We start from the raw sequence: 15308 nt of genomic DNA, 5'->3' as shown, positions 1-15308 counted from the left end.
TGAGGAACAATAGTGGTAAGAGAGTTGTACTGGTGATGGGGCGTGTACATTTTATGGCTGAACCCCAATTATGAACATGTTTGTAGCCATGGTGCTTAAATAAAGAAATTATATATTGGAAAAAATCTATACAGACATAAAAACAAGTTAATGCATTATGATTTTTTGAATTTTTGTCTGTGTGCATCGCTATTTAGTTTTCTTATTGTTTTAAACAATTGAAATGCAACTTTGAGAAATTGGTAACTGTGAAATGGAAGGGAAAGTATACACGTATAAAGAATCACTTGTTTTTTTTTCTTTAAGTGACAAAAATCATGGTAAAACAAGATAGTGAGAGTAAAAGAACTGAGTCAGACCTGAATTCACAAAATAATTCTTGTGAACTCACCATTGATAAACCCTTTTATCTTCCTGAAGAGATGTCCAATGAACTCAGAGTAGAAAGCAAAGCCTGGGGAAAAGGAAGTGACTGTAATGAAGCACTTACAGATCCTATGAGTTCAGACTCCTCAAATCCAAGCACCATACCATCTGCCTTGTTATTAATATACTTATTTTATTATTTATTTATTATTTAAAATATCATATATTATATTTATCATATTATTTTTATATTTATTATATTATTATAATGACTTCTGAACAGAAGTCATTGTCTCCTTCAAAAATATAAACCAAGAGACAAAATCTAAGCAACTGGTAGTAAAAGTAAGGTTTCAGATTGATTTTGTAACAATTCAAAAACTACAACAGTGATTTGAGCCTGTAAACATGGCATCCTACAGGGGCCAGTGCAGTGGCGCTAGAGGTTAAAGCGTCTGCCTTGGCCGCACTAGCCTAGGACAGACCGCGGTTCAATCCCCCGGTGTCCCATATGGTCCCCCAAGTCAGGAGCAATTTCTGAGTGCATAGCCAAGAGTAAACCTGATCATCACCGGATGTGGCCCAAAAAAAAAAAAAAAAACATTACATCCTACAGAGGCTCCTCTTGGAAGTCTATTGGAGAAACTATAGTCTCATGACTCTATAAGACAAACTAGGAGGAAGAAGAGGAGAGAAATGAGAAGGAAGAATTGTTATGAGAATTTATCATCTGCATAAAAGTAAAGTTGATTTTGAAATATTAAAAAATAATTGAAGTATTTTATCATTTAAAGACATTGTAAGTGATTCTGATATTTCTAGTAGCAATAGTAAAGTGGCAATAGAATAAATAGAATAATACAGCAATAGAATGAATGTGACAAAGAATTAGAGCTACTAAAGGTAAGAACAAAGATTTGTCAGAAGACATAGATGAATTCATGCAAGCCTGAATAAAACAGGTGAGGAAATCTTATGGAGCATAATCAGAAACCAAAAAAAATTGCTTAAATCAAAGTTTGAAGAGGGATCCCTGAGGTGACCGTTTGACCCACAAACACACATCGATGCTTCTTTCTCTAAATATCTCTTCTCTCTTCATCCTCTGATGGGTGGCCCTGCAACAGGCACCCGCATACACCCAGCTTATAGTACTAGATAGGGCCATTCTTGACTCTATTCTCTGGCCTTTTTCAGTGCTTTTTCCTGTATCCCCCTAATCAATGCTGTATCTTTAGAAGGAAACTTGAAACTGCCCTCTTTCAATTTAGAAACAAATTGCTAGACAACTTTACACCTGACTCCAGGTTATGGAATTTACTGAAGGCCTTTACGTCATTTCTATATATTTCCCATTTTTTGGATACTGATAATCAAATACCATTACATGTAGATATCATTTACTGAAATTATTGTGATAACCAAATTACCATGGTTGAGATTTTTCTCACTTAAAGCTATCTTAAGGCTAACATTAAGTTTGATACCTGGTCACAAAGTTGACATGAAATCAAGTTACCTTAATAATATCATTCATTTCCATGAATTGGTCCAACTAATTAACAGTATAGTCTAAAAATGACAATCATGTAATAATTTACAAGATTTTTGACCCAATTCTTTATTTCCAGAAACCACTAAACCATTAAAGTTAAAGAAGCTGTTCCTCTTCATTTGAAAGTTAAAACTCAGGCCCGGAGAGATAGCACAGCGGCGTTTGCCTTGCAAGCAGCCGATCCAGGACCAAAGGTGGTTGGTTCGAATCCCGGTGTCCCATATGGTCCCCCGTGCCTGCCAGGAGCTATTTCTTAGCAGACAGCCAGGAGTAACCCCTGAGCACCGCCGGGTGTGGCCCAAAAACCAAAAAAAAAAAAAAAAAAAAGAAAGTTAAAACTCCATGAAAGGAGAGAAACTGGAAGAATTAAAGTTGCTCTTTGTTGCCCTCTTGGCTTGGTTTTTTTTGTTTGTTTGTTTGTTTGTTTTGTTTTGTTTTGTTTTGTTTTACTTTTCTGATAGTGTGTTATTTACAGATGACTCATCAACAAAGACTAAATAAGTGCCCAAAGCTGAGGAAATCCTCAGGGGTGGGGTGGGTGATCAAAGAGAGAGAGACTTTGGGCATTTTCTCTCAAAGTTTCTTTAGCATCTTTTCTGGAAGATTTTTAACCCCTTCGGGCCTGAGTTTCCAAGTTTCCTAATGCCCAATGTCTTAATAGTTCTTTCTACCAGCCAGAGCTCCTCTTTGTTGGTCTTATCAGCATCTAACTTCTCTCCTGCTCATCTCCAGCCAACTCCCACATTGAAAGGAGCTAGACTGGCACCTCCTCCCACCCCCTCCTTTTCCCTGCCTGCCTTATCCAGCCCGGAATAACTGGCTCTGCACCTCTCATCGCCAGGTATGGCCCCCAAAACCAAATATAAGTGAATCATGTTAGAACAATTTAAAAATTTCTGTCTCATTCTAGAGCATCTTAGCCCCAAGCGAAGGGGTTGTCTGGACAAAGGCTGTTTTTGAAGTATTTCCTTAGTGCGGAGTAAGGGAGTGCTGTCCTGAATAACTTAGTGCTGAAATAAATGCTCCTGGAACCTAGGAGTTTCCACAATCTTCCAATGCCACCATAGTTTCTGCTTGCCTGCTTTGGCCTCTGTGGGCTGGAGTTACAAAGGCAGGAATTGTGTGGGGACTGGAAAGACAGGAGAGGAGGTGAAGCCCTTGCCTGACATTCAATGATCCTTCTATCTAGGCCCGGCAGCATTGAGGTCTGGAAGAACTACAGAGTTTGGGGATAGAGGCACTTAGATCCTAGCAAGTTTCGTTCGACCCGCCCTTCCTGATAGATTCACATCTTGAGGGACCTTTTTTCCGGGCACAGACTATTTATTGAGTGAGCGTGGCCAACTTTTCGTCATCAGTGTTCTGGCGGGGAAACAAATGGAAGCCAAGGAAAGTAAATTCAAATCAACATCACAGAAACAAATTAGCATGGAAATCTGTATGTTTGGATAGACAGCAAGGAACCTCAATTCAACAAGTCTCTGGAACCCAAAGCAAAGAAGCACACCAACAAAAGGATGCCTCATCGACTGGGACATCAGATTTCTTCAACAACTGGGCAGGAAACAGTGGCCTTTCTGACAGAAAACCGAGGCTCAGAGAAGGACTCCCAGCAGTGCTGGTTTTCCCAGCACTTTCCTGGAACACCAAGGTGGGCCTAGAGGTAAGTGATAGGTTCTTGGGGGTGAGAGCTGGGGTTATTTCCTGGGCAGTCCTAAATGGGCTCAGGGCAGGGTTGACTCCTACCTCTGTGCTCAAGATCAGTCCAGGTGGGAATCGGGTTTCCCTCTGGGGTGTTGGAAGATCCCCGAAAAAGAGTACGCTGCCAGAGGGCTGGAGTGACTCTCAAGAAGCAACCTAGTGCCTGCTCCCCGCTTGCCAGGAGCCACCCAGGTACCAACTCTTGGCGACCTCAGGTTTCCAAGGGCAACAGAACCAAACAAATCAAAGGGACTGTGACGTCCTCCGTGTCAGGACACCCGGCAACCCAGACGACATGCAGTGCCCCCAATTGCGTGGTGCGCAGTCCCACCCTCACCAGCCCGTGGACCCATTCAACCCACTGGGAACTCCCCAAGCAGAGGTTGCTTCAAGAGTCACAAGCCAGCCTCCAGCGTCCAGCATTGAGAAAACATCCTTGTCATGTGACTGGCGGCCAAGGAACAAGAGATGCAAGAGTACACTACCAGTACCTCAAGCAAGTTTAACAGCTTAGTGTTGCCCAATTGAGGTCAAATGCTATGGTAGACATGATGTTCAATTTTTTTTTCCTAAAAACTAAGGCATATTGGAACAAGCAACAAGCGCAAAATGAACTGAATTCGGGCAAAAAGTTAATGGCCAAGTGTCAAATGCTTATCTAGGAGAATCAAAAGCTTGGAAGGCAGCTGTCCCAGAGACTTATTGCATAGTTTGAAGCAGACTTGGCTTTACAGAAGAAATATAGTGAAGAGCTTAAAAGCAGTCAGGGTGAGCTGAATAACTTCATCATCCTGCTGGAGAGCATGCAGAGCAACATTCTAGTTCTGCAACAGCAATTGAAGGAGATGCTAGTAGCTGGCTCGGTTCCTGCAGTAACAGGCACAAACCTCAGCCCACAGCACCAGCAGGATAATGGCTGCGTAGCCCATGGGACAGGCAGAGGAGGCTACAGGTAAAGTCTGCAGTCTGCTAGCCAGTAGACCAAGTACTAGGAGCTCCTTTGACAAGAGGACTTCTGGGTCTAGATTTCACAGGGAAGGTGACAAAACCAAAGATGATTTTCTTTTCTCTTCAGGGAATCTGAGGAATAAGGCCTCCCACATCCGTAAGGAAAGAAATGGCCAAGGAGGTAGTGGTTATTCAAATCAATTCAGTGCTGGGGTATGAAGTATAGACTCTGCCATGGCAGTGAGAACTCACACACCACTCAGATACACAGACTCCAGCCATGACACTCTGGAGGTAAAGGCCTTGAGTGGGAAAGGTAATTGCACTGCAGCCTCCCACCACCTTCACATTGACTTGAACTCCAGTACAAGTTTCCATTTTGCAATATTTTTTCCAGCAGATTTTTAGTGTCCAGAAAATTAATGCATACTTTTGTCATACTTTGCCTCTTTTGTGAGTGTTTTCTTTTTCTTCCTTTTTTCCCCATTCCCCTTTTCTTTCTATACCTCTGTCACTTGGAAAATTCTAACAGTTAATTGCTTTGTTGCTTAAAAAGAGGCATATTTGTGTAGGCTCAAGTTATTTTTCTATGAGTTAATGTGAAGTTGTAAATGCAAATCTTTTTTCCAGTATAAGACAATGAAATCTGTGTCTGTCTAAAAGTTATGCTGTTAGGGCCTTCTTCTTCATTCTCTTATTAGACTTCTACACCATTCAGAATTGGCAGAGTAGATGTCAGGTTATGTCAGCCAAGTACGCCCAGTAAAGAGCTCTATTATTAAAAGTTGGACTTGTTGATGGAATTCTAAAGTAGTTTCAGTGCTAGATATGATTTTCTCTATGATACATACCTACATTTTCTCTTTAGGTGACTGTTTAAAACTTTGTGTGCATAGCTGACTCATTTTTTATGAATTCTTGTATCCTATTAATGCATATTGCTTTTTTTCTTTTAAGTTTCAGGTGTCAGCCAGCTTTATTTCACAGTCCCTAGCTCCATGTATACCTCCTCACATGGTCTCTATACTAAGTCTTTTCCTAACAGCTACTTCTCTACTCCTTCTGACTCTCTCAGCCTCTGTCTTCCTTCCAGCTGCTTTTTCCAGGCTTCCTAACTGGCTTCTAGGCTGACTAACTCTCTTAGGTGATGCTACTGTGGCTGTTTCTTTGAGGATGCTTTATAGTATATCTCACCTGTACTGACCAAACTGAAATACAGATTTTAATGGTTAAAAAAAGTGTGATTAACAGTTTTCATGAAATAAACCTTTCATCTTCTTTGCTAAGTTGATTTCTAGGTAAATAGATTTTTTAAGCATGAAATGGGGTTTTTCTTTCTCTTCTATATTATGGTTTTCATATAAAACTCTGAATAGAGAACATTCAAGCTGTGCCAAGAATCATTGGGTATGGCTCTTGATCATTGAAGACCAAGTACTAATAAAAAGTAGTAATAAAATAAATGCTAATGAGTATGCTGAGGACAATATTACTCATTCCTTCTTATTAGGAATGTAAAATCTAGAAGATAGTATGATTCCTTTAAAAACTAAGCATGTACTTACCGTATGACTCAGTAAGTGAATATTTGGAGAAAAATACAGAAATAAGAAATAAAGACTCAAATTCAAATAATATTCATAGCAGCTCTATTCAGTATAGCCAGAACTGGGAACAAGCCAAATTTTCTTCAATGGTTACAATTATTCATAAAAAGAAGAAAATGGGACTCAACAAAAACAGTTTAACAATATAACTTAGATTAATATGAATGGAATTACTCTCTGAGTATAGGAAAACAATCTTGGATACCCAATGCTATAGCAGTATGCAATCTGGCACACATCATGGAATATGTAATTATTACAACTAATGTGAGCAATCACTGAGCATCACAACCAGAAGTGCAGCATCTTTTGACTGAATGCTAATATCATAGTGAGCTGCATCTCCCAGCCAAGAGCCTGGAGCTGCACCAGTAGTGCAAAAAGCAGCTCACCGGGTTCCCGAGGCCTCGGGAAATGGCTTTGTCCGGGTCTCCTCTTTCTCTTTCCCAGCCCCTCGCCCTATAGCCAGTGGCCCCCCAACAGTAACGCTGTCCTGACCTTCACCATAGGTGACTGCCCTGGTGTTCGGAGGACATGGGCAGGGCCTGGCGGGAAGCTGGGATGAGTGAAGCTTCTGGAAAGGGAGGAGGAATGTGTCCAAAACAGAGCAGTGGGTTCTAGTGTCCCCACATATATATATGGTCGCATCCTGGCGTGCCAGCGACAGGTTTGTCGTGTGTGTGTGTGTGTGTGTGTGTGTGTGTGTGTGTGTGTGTGTGTGTGTGTGTGTGTGTCTCCTTGCTCCTCTCTCTCTCCTGTTTTTTTCCTTTCTCTCCTCTCTCTCTTTCTCCCCTCTCTTTTCTCCTCTCTCCTCTCCCTCTCTCCCTTTCTGTTTCCTCTCTCCCCACTTCTCTTTGCTTTCTCTCCTCTCTCCCCTTACTTCTTTCCCTCTCATGTCCCTCCTCCCTCTCTTCTGTCTCTCTCCTCTCTCTTCTCTCTTCCCCCTCCTCTCTCTTTTCCTCTCTCTCTCTCTTTCTCTACCCCCACTCCACACACACACTAGTGTCTGCCTTGGGAAAAAGGTGCTTTCTCTGGCGGGTCGGGGCCCTGTTTTTCCTTCCCTTCCAAGGGTTTCTGCCCTTTCTGCTAAATTATAATGAGGTTCAAATGACCAGAAAGTCCTCCGGGACGGCAGTGAACTGTCTCCCTGAGGTCGTGCACCCCCAGCACACCCTGCTAGGTGGCGCCCACTCACCAAGGCTCTATGGGGGTTTCTACGCAATGATCAGATTGCTTCTCTGGGAGCTCCTCATAGCTCTGATTTTCTTAAATCAAATATCCAGAATAAATTTGGTTTTTTTCAATCAAAAAAAAAGTGATAGTGAACACTATAACAAAGCTTGTGTGAGAACCAGAGTCACTGCAACAAGAACATCAACAAAAAGCAGAGAAGAGAGAGGGGAAGATACTACCTAAAGATTCCATTTTGTTTGGCAAAATTGCAGTATTGGTGGCAGCTTCCAGGAAACATGAAAAAGAGGTGGAAGTGGCTATAGAGAGAAAACATGAGAGAAACTAGCTGCAGTGGCATAAACTTATATCTTGGATGATTTATCACCTGAAGCTATAGAAAAGCAAAAATAGTGTATCCCAAAGTATGTCTTAGACAAAATGTTTATTTAAAGGAAGAAACCTTGGAGACAGGAAGATTACCTTTGAAGAAATATTTACATGTAAACCTCACCTTTAATGGTGTCTCCTAATATGCTCCTTAATTATTTATAATGCAGAAGTGAAAATTTAATTTGGAGACCTTTGTCTTACTGAGTAATTTTTAGTAACTTCCTTAATTGAATTTTCTAAATATTTAACCTGTTAACAGTATTAATTTTAACATGTTATTAATACACTACTCTTATCAAACTTTCCATTGTTTGTCTAGCCTCTGAAGAATCCAACTAAGTCTAGGATTATTTATTTAATTCCCTGATAGAGACACACAATCTATGTAAAGTAAGGATGAGAGAAAATATACTGTGTATTTCTGAAGATAAACTAATAAATTAACATTGAACCAGATAATAGGAGAAAATACGAAAATTGATCATATACATGGAAGATTTACCTAACTTTAAGTTATTAATTTAAAAAGAGCAAGTCTGGAGTAAAAATTCTAAGGGACTTAGAAGATCAAGGAGAGAGGCAGGGGAAAGAGATGAGGTTACTATATGACTAGGGTGAAATGTCCTCAAATCTTCACTCTAAAGATAAAAATATGAGTTTCTAAAGAGAAAATGTGTATTCATAAATCTATACCTGGGTGGTATGCTTGAAACATTCCTCAAAGTTACTAGAGAAAGAAGAAATGGTTTCAAAATAATCTGCATTCTTTTAGGACAAAGGTCCTTGAGGCCTCAAATGACCTCTGCCTTACTCTCAAAATAAGTATTGGGCCACAGAGATAGTACAGAAAGTAGGGCATTTGTCTTGCATGCTGTTAACCCAGCTTCAATCTCCAGCACCCTATAATGTCTCCTGAATTCACTAGGAGTGATCTTTGAGTACAGATCCAGGAATAAACCCTGAACATGATCAGCTATGGTAAAAATATATTTAAAATTTTTTAAATAGTAAAATATTGGAAATGCCAACTTTGGACGTATTAGAAACATATTTTGTACATATTTGGGGGGAGGATAAATCCCAAATTACATAGGAAAACTATACATATACAAACACATCATAAGATTTGTGAAATCTGAATAAGATCTATGATATTTCCAATGTCTATTTTCTGGTTAGATACCCTAGAGTAATTAATTATAGGGGCTGGATCTTGGTAAAGATGCTTAGTACATTCCTAAAAACCTCTTTATGACTATCTGTGACTCTACAGTCATTTCAAATTGGAAGATTCATTTTTAAGTAACAACCTTTTTCAAGAATAATGAAAATGAAAAACTTCTGAAAACTCAAGTAATTGATTCCTTTTGTTGACTATAGACTCATCAGTAAATCGTTCTAGACTCCTAGAGTGAAATAATTGTGAACTGAAAATGGTCAAGTTTAAGTATTCTGGAAAAAAAATCAGCCACTCTCTATCAAATATTAGAGCACATATTCTGTGGCCATAATCTTCTTGGTTTTTTTTTTCCTTTCTATCTTTTATTTTTTTTTTCACAGAATTATTTATGGTACATAGTGACAATGAATGAGGGCCATTCCCACCACCAGTGATGTCCTCCCTCCGACCCCATTCCCAGCATGCATCCCGTATCTCCTTCCTTTTTCTTCTTGCTTTTTTAACGAAAACCCTCGATGATAAAAATGTCAATGTGATCCCATGAGGCATATTCTCTCAATATCCAAAGAGTAACCCAAAACTACTCACTCATCCCCCGATCTTTCTGAAAATCCTTGTTCCTATTATATTATTTAAAACATGGCTTCAAATTCTAATGAGCTCTAAGAACAAATATACTTTCCTAAAAATCTTTCAGAAATAGTAAGACATCATGACTCAAATGACTTTTCTAACAACTTTATGGAGACATTATGGTAGTAGAACAAGAACTTGGTCTGGAGTTTGTTATTTATCCCCTAAGCACAGGATATCACTTACATGTAATATAGAATAACTGCATGAAGGAATGTACCTGTTTAAAGGGTGATGCCTAGATTATTCTTGGCCCCAGAGGAGAAGGAAAGAAAATGAAGGGGTGGGGAATAGATGAGGAATAATGATGGCAGTGTTCAAGGGGATTTGAATAGATGAGTGTTCTTAGAAAAGATATAATTAATATAAAAATCACAGAGTCAATAACACTGAAATCGTGAGACCCATAATTTGACAACCAAAATTAAAAGTTGCCTGTCAGGATGAATGGCTGTCAGAGAGGGTGGAAGAGGATAGTTGGGAACATTGCTGGAGAAAAGTTGACACTGGTCGTGAGATCAATGCTGAAATATTGTATGTCTAAAACCCAACTATGAATAGCTTTGTAAATTGAGGTGCTTTAATAAAGTGTGAATAAATAATAAAAATTAAATAAAATATGGACAATGAATAAAAGAATGCAAATATGCACTGGTCCATGATAAAATATAATTCTGATGTCTTGAATCTTTCAATTGTCTAAAAAATTTATCAAGTTAAGTAATGTAAAACAAATGAATAAAATAATACAATTTATCCCCTACACTTAAATTAAACCTAAAATGAACCTTTAAAGGCTCCAAGATACAATAAGTAAATTCCACCAGCTCAGAATTCTGCTGCTGCATCTAGTGTGATTTGAAGCTGATGTTTTCAGTGGAGACTTAACACCTGGTTGCAAGCCTTCCTTTTATCTAAAATCCCCATGATTAGAGTCATTTCCTTCTGAACTGATTGCATATCTTTTATGAATAATAACTTAATTCCCTTTTCAAAATTTTGAGAGTAAAGGCCAGAAAGAGAAATAATAAAACTCTCTCGTGTATCTACAGTTCAGGGCACCATTGTTCTTTCTTGGGGGTGGGGGGGCGGGAGGGTTACTTCAGAATTTTGAATCACAAACCAGCTGTGTTCAGGCTTACTTTGTGATCAGGACTTACTCCATGCAGGAGGAAAATACCTAGTGCCAGGGATCAAACCGTGGTTGTCCACATGCAAGGCAAATAAATACCTTACCTACTATATTATCTCTCTCTTTTTGGGGGGAAGGGTTGGTTATTGGGCCACACTCAGCAGCACTCAGAGCTACTCCTGGCTCTGGGCTCAGAAATCGCTCCTAGAAGGGAATCATATGGGATGCCTGGGATAGAATCCTAGTCAGCAGTGTAAAAGGCAAACTACCACATTGTTGTGCTATCTCTCAGGCCCCAGTACTTTTACTCTTATCCCTATTTTCTTTTTTTTTTTTTTTTTTTTTTTTTTTTTTTTGTTTTTTGGGCCACACCCGGCGGTGCTCAGGGGTGACTCCTGGCTGTCTGCTCAGAAATAGCTCCTGGCAGGCACGGGGGACCATATGGGACACCGGGATTCGAACCAACCACCTTTGGTCCTGGATCGGCTGCTTGCAAGGCAAACGCCACTGTGCTATCTCTCCAGGCCCCCTATTTTCTCAATAAAGCTACAATGACTTCCAGTAATTAAGTCATCTTTCAAAAGTTACAAAAAAGTTCCGAAAGTTACATGACAGAGTAAGTTTAAGAGTTAGAATTTAATACTAAAATAACCTGTAACTAAAGCATAGATTGTTCTTTCACATTCTTTCCCACTGGCCATGTTCCAGCACTTTAAATTCCAGCTTCTATGCCTGCAAAAATGAGGATAAGCCTTGTTTATTTGTTAAAAAAATTAAAAAGAAAACTTTCAGTTTTAGAAAAAATGGAAATAACACACTGCATAAATCAAATAAATGATATCTACTACTATTGCAAATATTGGTACTATTACTGAAAATCATTTCATATTTTCCTGCCCATTTTTCCTTCTATTAACTAGATCAAGGGTAGACACTAAGCAAGATATAGCTAACACCATAAAATTTTCACTCCTTTTCTCTCTTTTTCACTCTCTCTCTCTCTCTCACATACATACACATACTTACACACACAAGAATTTTTAATAGGGATTCAAAAGTATAAGTCTGCTTTTGCTGCTTATCAGAAATAGAGATGTGAAGTTACAGCTAAAGATATTGTTGTAGAGTAACCATCTTCACCCATATACATAAAAAAAATCAAGGAAATTAGTTTATAAATGTGTTAAATTCATAGAATGGAATCAAAGAATACTGAGAAGCAAAATAATGGAAGAAAAGAGACTAACTGCTATTTGATTTTAGTATTAAAGACACTTCAGTTTCCTTTACTAGGATCCCATGAGTTTTCCTTAGATGCTAAATAATTAATGTCTCTTTATGCCTTGAGCTACAACAAATCAAATAAACTTGAACTAAAAATTAACATAGTTATTTCTATTTTTATTACAATTGCTACTTCATTGTTATTATACTCACCATCACTATTTTCCCAAGGATTCCTCCCATTATAACCTGTAAGTTGCAACTAATCACAGAAGTACAGAAGGGTAACTAGCTACCCTGGGTTTTCCAACCTATCCTCAGACTGGTTCTTAAGGCTGTGTTGATCCCAGGCTGCATCAATATCTGAAGAGGTGGACTAGTGACTTGTGAAGTAGATTCTTATCCTTTCTGTAGATAAAATTAATGTCTTTCCAATCTGGCTTCTATAATTCACTTCAAAACATGCGCTTTTTCACAATTTGCCAGTGAGGAGTGATTTGGAAGAGATTATATAAATACCTCATCTTTTGCAGGTGAATCCAATTTAATAAATATGCATATTTTAGTCTATGAGTCTGATTAATCCAGGGAGTGTGTTTGTTTTATAGAAAGTAAATACACAAAAATCTGTTGTATTATTATATGGAAGTAGTTTCCTAGAAGAGAAAGATTTAAAAAGACTATGACACCAAAATAAAGTCTAAAACATTACCTATGTAGGAAATAGCTTAACAAAAGAGGTGAAAGAATTTATCTGGACAACTGTCAAAAGATATAAGTGGAAGAGAATATTAGGAAATAAAAATACATAAAAAGATATAAGTGGAAGAGAATATTAGGAAATAAAAATACATTTAAGGGTAAGAGGGAAGCTTGAGTCATTGGTGGAGGAATAGAATCAGAGGCTGGTAGAATTGGAGTTTTTGTATGCCCAAAATTTTATTGTTAACAACTTTGTAGTTTATAGCCTCTAAATTAAAAATAGTTTAAAAAATGAATCAAAATGAGTTCTAGTGCCCAGTCTTTGATTGTTCAGAAACCATGTCTGAATGGCTCTCATGAAGAGCCACCATTAGATTCCACATCTACGTATCTATAACTTTTGAAAAAATTTTCTCTTCTTGAGGTTGTCAAAATAATCCAAAGTTTCTGAACCTGAAAATAGGGATCACTTTTTATATCTACTGGACCTTCTAAGATCCTATATTCAGTATTTTCTCTTTGCTTGCAGTGTAAAAAAATCTATCTTAATTTTGAATGTAGTCTTATCTTAAATATAATATTCAACTCAAATCCCTGTTAATACAAATGTTTCAAACTAGTAGAGAGATTAAAATACTATTAAATACTATTATTAAAATAGTATTAAAATACTATTATTAGAGAGATTAAAATACTATTGGGCTTATATAAGCAAAATTTTACCAGGAAAAATAAAAATATTTACAAAATTATATACTTTTACCACTATTGTTTATCTTAGTATTGAGGCAATTAGGGATGAAAAGGGAGATCTATATTGGAAAAAAAAAACTATTTCTATCTGCAGACAGCATGACACATACATAGAAAATTCTAAAGAGGCCACTAGAAAACTGTTAGAAAAGTTTAACCAATAGTTGAAGGATTAAAAAAAATCTATATAAGGACCAGAACAATAGCACGATGGGTAGGGCCAACCCGGATTCTGTATGATCCCCTGAGTCTGCCAGGAATAATTTCTAAGCACAGAGCCAGGATTAACCCATGAGCAGCACTGAGTGTAGCCCAAAAACAAAACAAAACAACAACAGAAACAATATATAATTCTGATGCATTTATGTGTGAAGCAATAAACTAGAAAATAAAAAATAAAAAAAATTCCACTTTAAAATTGCATCAAAAAGAATTAAGTAAAATACAACTTAAAAGAGGAAGTAAAAGACTTATACACCAAAGACCAAAAAGATAATACAGGAAGTAAGGCATTTGCATTACATGTGATTTATTCTGTTTCAAATCCCTGACACCACCATATGATACCACAAACACCACCAGGGTTCACTCTTGCAATGGCACCCTGAGAACTAATTCAAAAAAAAAGAAAAGAAAAGAAAAACTACTAAGTCTTGTTAAATCAAAGACAAAATAAAAGGAAAAATACTTCATGAGCTTGAATATACTAAAAATTAACTTTACTGAAGATGAACATAATACCTAGAGGAGAAAGCAAAATGAGAGATATTACATCCTCTATCCTTAAACTATGCTATGAAACTATAATCAACACAAAAGTGTGATTGAAATATAATTACACTTACATGAATAAAATAGAAGAGTCCCAAAATAAACCTTTGGATATATGAATGGTTAATTTATGGCAAAGGAACCAAGATCATAAAACTTAAAAAGAAAAGCATTTCAATAAATGATGCTGGGGAAACTGGATAGATACATGCAAAGAAATGAAAGTGACCACTGTATTATCCTAAGCACAAAAATTATTTAAAAATATTAAAGACTCTACAAACTATATTGAAGAAAACATAGGTAAAATACATCATGATGTTGACTTCATTTGTGTCTGTGGTGATTCAATGCCACTGGGAATAAAGTAAATAGGTAAAAATTTCTGTAAAGATAAGTAAGCTATCCTTTTACAAAAGACATCAAGGGCCAGAGAAGTATTACAACAGATAAAGTTCTTGCCTTACACACAGATGATTCAGGTTCAATTCCAAGTCTTCTATATGGTCCCCTGAGTACTAACTACCAGGAGTAATTCTTGAGCTCAAATATAGAAGTAACCTCTGAGCATCACCAGGTGTGGCCCCCAAAAGCAAAAAATAAATAAAATAAAGACATCTAACATAATAAGATAATAGATTTGTATATGTACATCTAACAAGGAGTATACTGTCTAGTGGCTACAGAGTCTTGGTGTGCAGAACCTAAAAGAATTAAATGAACCACTGATTGATGATCAGTAGCCTGGTGTACTGATTTGTAGTCAATAACAACTTTATTAGGGTTGCTTATGCCTTATAAGTGTTACAAGCCTGGCCTATGTGATTAAATCTAACATAATCAATAGGGAATAAAATCATGAGTCAAGAAGGGGGTTAATCATGAAGGCTGTAGAAGACTAGGAATGAAAGCACAGATATGTGCCCACTGCAAGAATACAGAAACCAGATATAGATGTGGGCACAAGGTGCAGCTTGACCATAGCATTTTGTCTCAGAACCAGATCCATAATTCCAGGTCTGGTTCCTGGAGCATTCTCAACAGGCAGTTAGCAGGAAAGCATGACCTGGGTTATGCATGGACTCCAACAAAGATCTCATATCCAAGAAACCTGAAGAACTCACAAAACTGACCAGAGAGCTAGTATGTAAGATGCTGTCCTTACAAAAGCTA

The 15308-nt window shown here is 37.7% G+C and overlaps 1 pseudogene; it reads left to right on the top strand.

Annotated features, from left to right (window-relative positions):
* The first annotated feature begins 317 nt into the window (after positions 1 to 317).
* LOC126001616 (pre-mRNA-splicing regulator WTAP-like) lies at positions 318 to 6742 on the top strand (annotated as a pseudogene).
* Positions 6743 to 15308: the final 8566 nt, after the last annotated feature.

Source organism: Suncus etruscus, chromosome 2, assembly GCF_024139225.1.
Source record: "Suncus etruscus isolate mSunEtr1 chromosome 2, mSunEtr1.pri.cur, whole genome shotgun sequence".
Lineage (NCBI taxonomy): Eukaryota > Metazoa > Chordata > Mammalia > Eulipotyphla > Soricidae > Suncus > Suncus etruscus.
This window is presented reverse-complemented; position numbering and strand designations above follow the sequence as displayed.